Source organism: Ctenopharyngodon idella, chromosome 22 (genome assembly GCF_019924925.1).
Source record: "Ctenopharyngodon idella isolate HZGC_01 chromosome 22, HZGC01, whole genome shotgun sequence".
In the NCBI taxonomy this organism is placed as follows: domain Eukaryota; kingdom Metazoa; phylum Chordata; class Actinopteri; order Cypriniformes; family Xenocyprididae; genus Ctenopharyngodon; species Ctenopharyngodon idella.
In genome coordinates, this window is record NC_067241.1 from 18,905,200 (window position 1) to 18,915,996 (window position 10,797).

The 10,797-nt window shown below is 36.8% G+C and overlaps 1 long non-coding RNA gene across 2 annotated transcripts; it reads right to left on the reverse strand.

Moving 5' to 3' along the window:
• Window positions 1-1,335: 1,335 nt before the first annotated feature.
• On the reverse strand, window positions 1,336-10,566 carry LOC127505119 (uncharacterized). 2 transcript variants are annotated; one of them, XR_007927568.1, is made up of 4 exons: window positions 10,401-10,566; window positions 4,808-4,993; window positions 4,535-4,663; window positions 1,336-2,379 (listed from the first exon to the last, which is right to left on the reverse strand). It is a non-coding gene; the product is annotated as an uncharacterized LOC127505119 (long non-coding RNA). The 2 variants fall into 2 exon arrangements; XR_007927567.1 differs by lacking the exon at window positions 1,336-2,379 and having other exon boundaries at window positions 4,128-4,663.
• Between the last annotated feature and the right edge of the window lie 231 nt (window positions 10,567-10,797).

The window sequence follows — 10,797 nt, forward strand, 5'->3', positions numbered from 1 at the left end:
GAAACAAATTGCTAAATTTTTAATTAACTTCATAACATCTGCACTTCATCTTTGAGAGAGCAGGGAGATTTCCTTTTAACCTATTCCAGCACATTTGCACACCAAGGTAAATCTTGATGCTGGCACTTTTACAGAGAGGAAGAAAAAAAAATTAAAAATGGAAATGAACTCGTACTTGTGTGTGTAGATCAAAGACACAGAATTATTCAACTTTTTGCCATTGCTTGATCTTCAAAAATAAAAGAAACGAAAGTGGGGAAACGCAGAGATGGATAGATCGGTCTAGGTTGGATGGAGGCGTCTGCTTATTTATCATACTGCTTTTACTCTTTTGTTGTAAATAATCTGTCCTGTTTTCCCGTAAGACCAAAAGTAGATTATCCACATGACCAAGATGATAACATTTTCACATCAAAACCAAATCTGCATCCCTGTTCATGTGGATGGAAATCTGTTTTTTAAAAAATGTTGTTCATTTTCAAGTATTTATTGCTGCAATGTTACTAGTTAAATGCTAATATTATGTCTGTTTTATTATTAACACTTTAAATACTTTCTCAATTAACCAAGATTTTGTTTCATAGAAAAATGCAATCCTCAGAGGATCAAGTTCAACGGTCTGTATTGCAAGTTGTTGTCCAGCAGAGAGCAGTGCTGAGTCAATCCTGAACCAGTGAGTCTACTGCACAGTAAGTGGTTCACATAGGCCTGTTGCAATATTCACAATCTTAGTCTCACATAATAAATGGACTAAGTTTATTGTTCATCATAAGACTGAACTCTGTAGAATGACAGATGATATATTTGCCTATAACACAGGCTTATGAGTTCATGTAGCAGAATAAGTGTGTCTGAAATGTGAGCGGCCCTGCCACCATCCCCCTCTGCACACCTGCACTGATGTGTATGATAGTCCAGAACAGCACAGCTTCTTCAACAACTCTCTCTTTGATGAGACACACAATGCCAGCTCTGTATGGCAGCCCATCACCTGTCTACCTGTGGGAAACAAGGGCACTATGCCTCGCCTCAGACTCAAACAGCAGGGCAATCCAGGGAAGCCTGCTGAACCTGTACAGTGAGTTGTGATTGAAAAAAATTAATTCACACCTAATGAAATGTGAGGATGTCCTGTATCAATTTCTCCACTAGGGGACAGCCTTTAAATCATTATATCTTAGATTATATAAGTAATATTACATGATATAGTTGATAATATGTGTACACCATTCAAAGTTTGGGGTCAGCAAGCTCCTTTTTTAAGGAAATTAATAATTTTATTCAGCAAGGAGCAGCACAGATACAAAAATGACATTTTAAATAAATGCTGTTCTTTTAAACTTCCTATTCAAGATTCCTGAAAAAATGTATCACTGTTTCCACAAAAACGCAGTGCAACCGGCGCTTTCAGTTGTGATAATAATAATAAATGTTAGTTAAGCACCAAGTTAGCATATTAAAATAATTTCTGAAGGATCATGTGACACTGAAGACTAATGATGCTGTAAATTCACATTTAAAAATATAATAACAGGAAACACTTGGTGAGTATGAGACTTCATTCAAAAACACACACACACACAAAAAAAAATGTACAGACCAAACTTCTGAATGGTAGTGTATATGTTATTACAAATTTTATTATACTAAATTATTCTTATTTGAACTAAGAAATCTGATATATATATATATATATATATATATATATATAAACTTTAAACAGTTTGAAAACAACTAAAGTGTTCATTTGCTCAGATGATTTTTGTAATAAAGTGACCTAAAGGCCTAAAATTCAGCTCAATTGTCTCAAGGTTTAAAGTTTATAAAAGATTAAACATTAAACAAGAAATCAGAAAACCTAAAATAAAAACCCAGAACAGAATTTTGGGTGAATCAAGTAACAAGGTTTATGGACTCAATTTCACACAACAGTCACTTCCTCCACCTTTCATAATTAATATTTCCCCTACATAGACCCTTGACCACTTGTTTAATTTATCATCATTAGTTATACGCATTTAAAACTGGTGATGTTTGTTTCATTGATGATATTTCAGTTTCATTCACCTCTTTTTAATCATTACCATGCTTTAAAAAAAGCACTGTCTCCTCAGCAAAGCGGAAGGGGTGAGTCTCCAGGCACTTGGCTTTGTCTGCCTTTTGGCTCGGGCCATCAGATAACAGTCTGGACAATGGCCCTCCATTCTGCGGCACAGGTCTTAAATGACCAGGAAGTGGCCATGAGCGGTCCCGTTGGTCGGATCCCATGGGTCTGCTCAGCCCTGACGGGGCCTGGATCAGAATGAATGGCAGGAGAGCATGTGGGAGGAAATAAGAGGTCGGTGGCCACCCAGCTGGAGCCATGACTGCCCTTTGATGCTGGAAACAGAGAGGTGAAGGTGAAGGGTGGGTGCAGGGAGAGCAGGAGGAACAGTTATTGGGCATCTTGCGTGTTTTGGCCCCCGACACAGACAAGGAGACATGTTAATTCATATTAGAAACTTCTGTCAGGAAACATCATACAATTTACACTAAAAAGTATACATTTTTCCCATTATTGGTATACATCACTAAGATATGATAAAAGTGAAAGTGACATGTGAACTTGTCCTCTGCATTTAACCCATATAGTTAGTGCACACACATTAAAGGGTTAGTTCACCCAAAAATGAAAATAATGTCATTAATTACTCACCCTCATGCCGTTCCACACCCGTAAGACCTTCGTTCATCTTCAGAACACAAATTGAGATATTTTTGTTGAAATCCGATGGCTCAGTGAGGCCTGCATAGCCAGCAATGACATTTCCTCTCTCAAGATCCATTAATGTACTAAAAACATATTTAAATCAGTTCATGTGAGTACAGTGGTTCAATATTAATATTATAAAGCCACGAGAATATTTTTGGTGTGCCAAAAAAACAAAATAACGACTTATATAGTGATGGGCGATTTCAAAACACTGCTTCATGAAGCTTCGGAGCGTTATGAATCTTTTGTGTCGAATCATGATTCGGATCGCGTGTCAAACCGCCAAACTGCTGAAATCATGTGACTTTGGCGCTCCGAACCGCTGATTCGACACAAAAGATTCATAACACTCCGAAGCTTCATGAAGCAGTGTTTTGACATCGGCCATCACTATATAAGTCGTTATTTTGTTTTTTTTGGTGCACCAAAAATATTCTCGTTGCTTTATAATATTAATATTGAACCACTGTACTCACATGAACTGATTTAAATATGTTTTTAGTACGTTAATGGATCTTGAGAGAGGAAATGTCATTGTTGGCTATGCAGGCCTCACTGAGCCATCGGATTTCAACAAAAATATCTTAATTTGCGTTCCGAAGATAAACGAAGGTCCTATGGGTGTCAAACCCACAACCTTCGTGTTACCAGTCGGACTGGCTACCAGTCTCACCATTAAGCCATGACTGCCCCAAAGTTGTTCGGGATTTGAACCCGCGTCAGTGGCGTTGTTGACCAACGCTCTACAACATTGATTCTGAAGAATGTCAAAGACAGGACGTTAGTTTGGCAGACCTTCCTTTGGGTCTCTTCGTCCCCCCAGTCAGTCTCAGTATTTTAGCACAACTCATCACATCTTTGTTCTTACTGACTGCAGAAAGCCTTGCTATTACAATAAATCTGCATTCAAAAAACATGTATCAAGGCTCTCCAAAAATATGCTCTATGTGGTCATCTGAATGAAACTGTGATTGAAGTATCACAAAAATATCACAGAAATATCAATTCATAAAATTATAAATAAAATATATTATTTTAATTAATCTGATTGTTAATATAAAAATATTTTAAGAATTGTATATGTATTTATAAAATCAAATTCAAATAAAAAATCAAATTGCTAAATCGAAATTAATTTTAATATTATTCATGTAAAATATATATTTTTAGAATTTCTATTTATTTATAAACATCAAATTCAAATAAAGAAATCTAAATTCTAAATCATATATTAATATTTTTATTGATTTAAAAATTATATTTTATTACATTTGTTAATTTAGAATTTATATTTATAAAAAAATCATGTTTTTTTTTAATAAAAATTACTCGATCATCATAATCATTAAATATAACACGATGACTGTTCGGTAATTCAGGGTGACGGTATATATGACCCTAACTGACTCAGTGTATGAGTGTGAACAAGACGAGTACTGTAAGTGCCTCCATTACAGCCTCTCTTGCAAAACTGACCACGTCAGTGTTTCACTCCAAAAAGACACATTTAGTAAAACTGCGCATCTAAGCAATAGTGTAAGAACTCACTGTTTCATTATTGCTAATCATTCTCTAAACCAAAACCATTACCGGTTATCCATAAACATGACATTTTGACCATCTCAACGACGTTTGGCAAAAACAAATGAAACCAGTCTGACAGAGTGGCCTAGAAATCACTGATGTCAGCTCTCTTTCAGAGCCAAGAGTCCTTCAGGATCTCTGGACTCTTTACTTAAGATGAATACGTGTGTGTGTGCGTGTGAGAAAGAAACAGCTGACCTGGGTCCACCCAAGACCGCTTTCTGGCACCAAATATTTGTTATCAGTCTCCACTGAGATCCTCAGGGGTCGTATAAAGAGGGAATATAGAATTTGAGGGCCACATGGGTGGAGAGCACAGTGATGGAGCTGCAGACAATGCAAAGAAAATTTCACAATGTAGTTCCAAGGTTGTGTCCCAAAAGGGCATTACAGCAGCACAATGCTAAAGTAAGGGCCAGAAACAGTACAAGCCACTGCTACACTAATACTTTTGAAGTCATCTGTACTTACCATAGATGTTGAGAAGATTCTGTATGTAAAGATCTATCAAATACAGTATACTGTATTTAGAGACGTGTGAGATTAAGAGGTCAAGGTGTGTCTGCTCAGGTTTATCCTCCTCAGAGAACAGAAGGTCACTGCATGTCCTTCCACTCCCCTTCCTCTTCTGCTGCTGTTCAGACGCCGGTCACACTCCTGTTTTCCCAATGACAAGACAAGTTACCATGGTTCAAAACAATTTAAACTTTGTAAGCGTTTTACTGCGCTGCTTTTTCTGAGTCAGCACTCAATGACCCCAATCCTTCTGTTTTTGTAATCAGTTTTTTTGGCTTATTCTGCGCAGAGCCGTTATAGAACATATTAGAATAATACCTAACATATGTTGCATAACAGATGTTGCTTATGGACGTATGTATACATTTAAAAAAAAACAAACAAACAAAAAAAAAACATCAACAACATAATATGAAAAATATATGACACAGAGGTATATATATACATACATACAGTCAAACCAAAATTTATTCAGACACCTTAAACATTTCATTCATTATTACAGTTTATTCACTATAGTTTAAAAAAATGGTAATAAAATATGAAAAGATCTCAGAGTTAAACTGTGTAAAAGCAAAACATGGTGAGGTGAAAGTGTCTGAATAATTTTTGGCTCCAAATTTGTATCAGTTTTACTGGTAGTCCACTGTATGAAGGATTTTTGTGTATAATATGTCACAGTTTACTTTATTTTGCTATCCTCACTTACATAAATGAACTATAGTGTCCTGAACCCACTAGTAAAAATATATCAAAAATGTCTAAAATAATATATCTAAATCTCTATCTATCTATCTATCTATATACATACATACATACATATATGTATTATATAATAGATGCAATTTATGGTTAACTTTTAACTAAATAATTTAGGCTGTAATATTCATAAATCCCCCCCCCCAAAAAAGGTACACTTCCATAACGTACTTAAAGTGCTCTATTTTCGCACACTAATTTTGAACTTAATATACTAAAATACTTTTTAGTACTTTTTAAGATAATCTTACGAACATCTAAATGTACTCAACTGTGCTATTTTGAGAACATGAACTAAAATGTGCTTTTAACATACTATCTCTGTATTAAAAAAATTATTTAGTTACCACTTGTAGTATGAAAGATGGGTTCAAGAGTGGTAACTAAATAAATTTTTTTTAATACAGAGATAGTTTGTTAAAAGCACATTTTAGTTCATATTCATGGTGTCTCAAAATAGCACAGTTGAGATTTTTTCAAAACATCATAAAACACACAAGATAATATGTTATAATAAATGTATGTTAATATTCTCTGGTATTGATGTGCCCAGTACTACTGCTAAGATGTAGTACAACAGTATGGAGAGACCAGTTGCTAATAAGGAGCAAAGCAGAACTAATCATTATTCATTTTAACTTATGCTATTAATGTGACGCACTCGTGATAGAGCAGGAAGGGAGAGGTGGTCGGATGGCGACAGAAAGATAGGTTCAGCACCCGTCTCGGTGTCGAGGTCAGAGCAAAGGACATACAAGTGGGGGGCAGATGAAGTTGCCCATAAAAAAGATAAGGAACAATGAGAGGAACTATAGAATTTTGACAAATTATTATGACACCCCTCCCAAAACAAGAACTTGATGAAGCAGACGACAATAGCTGAGGACCACGACACACTCTCAGCGTGAGGGGGGCATGGAGGTTAACAAGATATTGTTCTAATGCAATTATTGCATATACAGCTAGGGAAATTATACCACAGAAAGATTTGGAGCCAAAGAAAACTAACTTTGTCTCCCTTATGCATGTACTATGCTTTATTTTATGCAATACAAACTATGCAATGAGTACAAAAGGCCTCATGAACAAATTGTGTTATATGTTCAAAAAAGAATTAAAAAACACCCAATTCTAAATGCTTTCTTCATTCAGCTGTTTACACAGCGTTACAGGACAATCATTGGGGATATATGCGCGCTTTTTTAACTACCCACCGCTTGTCAGACATCCAGATTAGACTGTAAACACACTCCAGTCAAAGGGAATAAGAGTGTCACTTATGTTTATATTGTCTTTGTTCTGGTTTATCATAACCTGTATTTTCTTGGAGTGCTTATGCTTCGTCTTGCTTTTGAGGGGTGTTCAACACACCATATCCTCTTCCATTCAGCGCATTGTTCCTTTCACCGCTGATTAATATCTTGTTTAAACAGTCACCAGACGCAACACGCCATCAGCATGTCCATAAATTCTCCTGAGCTGATGAACACAATAGCTGCATTCCTTAACTAAAAAACCTCCACGTATCAGAGCATATCTACAGAGACCTGGAGATTCTTGGAATATGGGATCAAAACAAATGTATTCTCTTATAATTAAAAATAAACCCAAAATGGATACACTTCACATTTTGGAATGTACCCAATGGTGAAGACATCCCCTCTGGATGGCTTTTGCTTTGTCTTTAGCAATACCGCCACAGTGAAAAAAAAGTTACGAAATTAATGTCTAATGCTGATATAAAAGGTTTGTGTAATTTGGGAACAATCTCTTAAAGAATGTATGAGATAATAAAGTAATAAAGTTCATGCACTTTAGCCATGTTTCCCTCAATCAGAGAAACATATTTGAAGTGATGGACTGATCTTTTTGTTTTGAAAATACATCAAACAGCATTATTTTTCTATTAAATAATTGTATCTTCTAAATTCTCTCAAGTCTAATTTCTATTATTCATAATGTTTTCTCAAAGTCAAATATCAGGCAGAAGCAGTGCTATTTTAGTATCACTGATATACTATTATAGTTTTCCTTAATATTTCCAATTAGATTTTCTTTTTATATTTTCTGTTTTATCAATTTGGTTGTGTTTTGTCATTTTTATTAGTTTTTGGGGTTTTTTAATATGTCTATAGTTTTAGTTCATTTATTATTTCAATTTAAACTAAACGAAAATGAAAAATATTGCAACTATAGCTGAAATAAAATATTTTTTTAATATTTTATTTTACTTAAATTTTATTTTATGCTTTTTTGAATATGACCTTAACCTAGAAGGTCTGCAAAGTTTAAAGATCAAAGTGAATAACAAATAAAGTTACTGTCTCCTCAAAGAAAGAATTGATTCTGAACTGCCGAAACGAGTCGTCAGTCATTCCGGTCTAACAAATTTGCATAATGCCAACCTATGGTCTTCATTGGCTGCCCGTGAACAACTTTGACCCGTCCTCAAACACTGTTGTAGCTGAGGTCTTGAAGAGTTTGGTTGTGATTTGTCAACATTTCACGAGTATGCGTATTTGGCGTGATGTCCAGGGGAGGGATTCGAGCTCGGAATGTGTCCCGAACCCAGAGTACTCCCCCGTATCTTTGGTTAGGATAGTAACTAGGCGAGTGTGAGGAGAAGGGGTGGTGGAGGGATGCAGAAAAAACTGTCGAGGAACAGGTCAGTATTTATAGGCCTCCTCTTATGCTGATTGGGTAGATCATTTGAACGTGCTCCTCCCGAACTTTGTTAATAAATCATCATGTTGAGAAGACTGTATGCACTTCAAAAGGATGAGGACTCATGCTGGAACTGATACGGAAAAAACGCCATTGTTACTGTTCGTATCACTGTGTATACAAGCACAGAGGAAGCCTCCAGAGCTGAAATTCAGATATGGTAGTGGGCATTTTGTTTCCAACACACGCTGTAAACGGTAGACCAATCACAAGAGACTTAGCCATCTGACCAATCAGAGCAGAGTAGACTCGCGGAAAGGAGCAGTTTAGAATCTTCCAACGTTTTCAGACTCTTTGGCTGCATCCGAAAACTAATGCACAGTCCCGACTGTGAACACGGGAAATCTCACAAATCTCTCGAGACTTCAGAATAAACATGGCGGCCGATAGGCAGGAAGAAATTGCGATGATAGTGTTTGGAATGATTTTGACAGAAAATTCACGGAAAAAAAAAATTCACGGGTTTGGGTGAAGTCGTGGAGATGGCGGGAACATGGTCTTTACTTTGTGCTGCGCCATGACTGCATTTGTTATGCTTCCGTCTTCTGTCAGCTCGCTTTCTGATTGGATATTGTTTTGCTTCACATGATAATCTCCAGAGTTTGTCCTCGGAGTTCCGCCCCACACATCAGGATTTCTGATCCGCCTCGATTGCGAATCGTAAATATTCAACATGTTGAATATTTAAGATTCGCAATCGAGGCGGCTCCGGCGTTCTTCCGAGCAGATTCAGTCACACTTAACACACCTCACACCACAGGAAAATCTGATAAAATAATCTGTAGAACCATCAAGATAATCGGGACATTACTTAGGATTGTCGGAAAGGGAGAAGTCGGCCCAAAATCAGCCCAATTTTTAATCAGTCCGATTTCTTGTGGTGTGTACCCAGCATTAGGCACTTGTTACCTGGCTGCCTTATAGACAACGACTCTGTAGGCAGCGTTTGCTCACGAAGATAACTCACGAAACTGATTTCTAATAGACTTCTGAGGCAGGGTAACAGTTTAATGATCTACCGTGAAATAGAGCTAGCATTACTTGCTAGAAATGTCATCAGAAGTGGAAAACGTTGGTCAAAAACGTACATTTACACACAAAATGACACCGCAACCTTCAGACGCCATCTTTCTTTTTCTAGCTCAACTGAATGGAACACATATAGGATTGTCTATCTATGCTGCCTTCAAAAATCGATTTGAGGAAGGTATCTCAGGAGACAGGAAGTGAAACATTGGATTTGGACATGCCTTGATGCCTTCCTACCCAGAAGGCAGGATTTTTAAGTTTTCAGATGCAGCCTTTGAGAAATGAGGTGATGCAATGTACATTATGAGAAAATTAAAGTGTTTTTTGACCTTTGATGCATGTAAATCTATAACAAATATAATAGGGGCACTTTATAGTTTATTTTATTTCAAGTAATGTTCAAGTAAAAGTTTTTTTTTTTAATGGTTTTAGTTTTAGTCAACGATAATAACCCTGGTCAGAAGCCATACTGAGATAAATAAAAACTACAACAGTACCGCATCAACCAAGAGTTTGCAGGCCTGCCCAGTCTGACCCAGCGCAGGTGTGTGGCATTCTGCACGATCCAACAAACAACATGGCCAGGAAGACGGGTCCTAATACTGGGCTATTACCAAAACAACTGTTCCATTTATATTGTACCATGCTTTGTTTTATGGGTTGCACATTTTGTGAGATTGCAATCTCAGGCACTCGTGACATTGTCTAGAGCTACAAACGTCAATGGTTTTGTTGGCTGAGCCAGCGCTGAAGTGATCTCCACCACGTTCACACTAAAACTGGAGGCTCACCCATTTTTCATTCAATTTTATCAATGTAAGTTACTCTTCAGACAATAGAAAATACTCGACCACGGAAATGAAGAACATGCAACCGATATAAGAGCTTCTTGAATTAAATCTTTTTGTTTAAATTGTTATATACACCATACTTTGTACTCAATAGGTGATGTTCCACTTCTATAACCAAAACATTTCATCCCAAATTGCTTCCTCTTAACTAGTGTATCTGTTAATGAAATATAATGCACGCTCACCAGAATCATATTGCGGTTTGATCAGCGAAGCAAAGAAAACATATATCATCATTACACTTCACAAGGCAGCTTTGGTTCCTCAAAGCCCATGAAGACACCAAAGGCAGGGAGAAATCGACCCTCTCCCGGAAATGACCACCTCTAATAATCAGTAATAGTTGTGGTTTGAGGTTTCACCTTCACCCTGTAAACAATAGCACTTTGATCATCATGCAGATGTCTCACAGAGCTATACATTGTACACTTTCTATAGGCTACTCCATGACTCCTCATGTTATAAAGAGTCTATTTTGAAGAGTTACGGGCCATGATGGGGAGGAGGGACTGAGAGCCGGTCTATGTGTTAAAGATGAGAATGTTCATGTCATTGTTTGCTTTGTAAAAAGCCTTTAGCAGT